This window comes from Salvelinus sp. IW2-2015, linkage group LG4q.1:29 (genome assembly GCF_002910315.2).
Source record: "Salvelinus sp. IW2-2015 linkage group LG4q.1:29, ASM291031v2, whole genome shotgun sequence".
NCBI lineage: Eukaryota > Metazoa > Chordata > Actinopteri > Salmoniformes > Salmonidae > Salvelinus > Salvelinus sp. IW2-2015.
In genome coordinates this window covers 42,325,233-42,327,469 of record NC_036842.1, presented here as the reverse complement: position 1 = coordinate 42,327,469, position 2,237 = coordinate 42,325,233, and positions in this window count along the sequence as shown.

Sequence of the window (2,237 nt, the reverse complement as noted above, 5' to 3'; positions counted from 1 at the left end):
TTCTTTAATGGAAGCTTCTCTAATGTCAAAAACACCGTCCTTGGAGATCAATTCTGAGGTAATCATTTTGCGCGGACTGAGCGAGCGTTTATGGGGTGAAATAAAACTAGAACTGCCCATTCAGAATGTTGCAAGTTCTAGCAACAGCCCTAGCAACAGAATCTAGGACTCATCGAATCCCATTGTGACGTAGAGGGGGACACTATTTGGCCGGGGGACACTATTTGGCATGACAGGCCCTCAGTTCCTCAAAAAGTTCTACAGCTGCACCATTGAGAGCATCTTGACTGGCTGCATTACCACTCGGTATGGCAACTGCTTGGCATCCAACCGTAAGGCATTATAGAGGGTAGGGCGTAAAGCCCAGTACATCACTGGGGCTGAGCTGCCTGCCATCCAGAACACTATACCAGGCGGTGTCAGATGAAGGCCCTAAAAAATACTCCAGCCACCCATGTCATAGACTGTTCTCTCTGCTACTGCACAGCAAGCAGTACCGATGCAGCAAGTCTGGAACCAACAGCACATTGAACAGCTTCTACCCCAGAGATGTATGATTGTTAAATAGTTAGTCCTGGGAGCTATTTAGTTAAACATTTTACTATCTACATTTTTTGCCTCATCACATACACTTCTGCTACAGTTTATTATCTGTAATTCTATTCCTAGTTATATGTATATATCTACCTGAATTACCTTGTACCCCTGCAAATCGACTCGGTACTGGTACTCCATATGTATATAGCCAAGTTATCGTTACTCATTGTGTATTTATTATTACGTGTTTTACTTTTCTATCATTCTTTCTTTCTCTCTGCATTTTACGGAAGGGCCCGTAACCTTCAGAGGGGCGCGGCGGTCTAAGGCACTGCATCGCAGTGCTTGAAACGTCACCACAGCCCCCGGTTCGATCCCAGGCTGTGTCATTGCCGGCCGTGACCGGGAGACCCATGAGGCTGTGCACAATTGGCCCAGTGTCATCCGGGAGAGGGGAGGGTTTGGCCAGCCGGGATTTCCTTGTCCCATCGTGCTCTAGTGACTCCTTGTGGCGGGCCGGGCGCCTGCAAGCTGACTGTGTTTCCTCCGACAGAGGGTAGTGTGGCTGGCTTCCGGGTTAAATGAGCGGTGTGTCAAGAAGCAGTGCGGCTTGGCACACCGCACTGTTTCAGAGGACTTATGACTCTCGATCTTCGCCTCTCCCGAGTCCATACGAGAGTTGCAGCGATGGGTCAAGACTGTAACTACCAATTGGATATCACAAAAAGGGGTAAAAAGTACACTTTTTTTTAAATCAAGGAATGACCTGTAAGCATTTCACTGTTAGTCTACACCTGTTGTTTACGAAGTATGTGACTAATACAATTTGATTTGATTCTAGTGAGTATGATTGGATCTCCACCCAAGCAAGGTATTTGATCGGTTTGACGTGTTGTGAGGCGTCATTGATTTACACCAGGTTCCCACCCATAACAATTTTTTGCCATGGACTTTGCGACGAGGCTAGCCAATATGTAATTTATAGGACTATAGTGTATTGCATTGGGACCATTGGAGTTGTTGGAGTAAAAAGTGTTGCTGGGCATATCTGCCGCGTTCAAAACAACTGTGAAGTGGGAACTTGGAAATCTCTGACATCCGACTTCAGTGCGCTCAAGACAACTGGGAAAGCAGAAAAAACGAGCTCAAACTTGGAGAAATAGTTCTGAACGGTCATCCAACTCGGAATTCGAAGTTGGAAACTCTGGCATCTTTCTAGAGCTCCGACTTTCCGACCTGAAGATCACTGACGTCATGATTTGATCTTGTTTTCCCCCCCGATTTCCCAGTTGTCTTGAAAGCACCAATAGACCTCAGAACCCCATGAAATAACACCATATATACACTAAGTGTATAAAACATTATGAACACCTGTCCTTTCCATGACATAGTCTGACCAGGTGAATCCAGGTAAAAGCTATGATCCCTTATTAATGTCACATCCAATTCAATCAGTGTAGATGAAGGGGAGGAGACAGGTTAAAGAAGGTTTTTAAAGCCTTGAAACAATTGAGACATGGATTGTGTATGTGTGCCATTCAGAGTGTGAATTGTCAAGACAAAATACATGTCAGTGCTTCATTTGAGAAGGATCCTGCTGGAACAGGATCCGGCATCTCTCAATTTTGGACTGTTTCTTTCCGGAACCTATTTGCCAGGATCCGGTACCTCTCGTGGCATGAAACCACGTTTTCACTGTT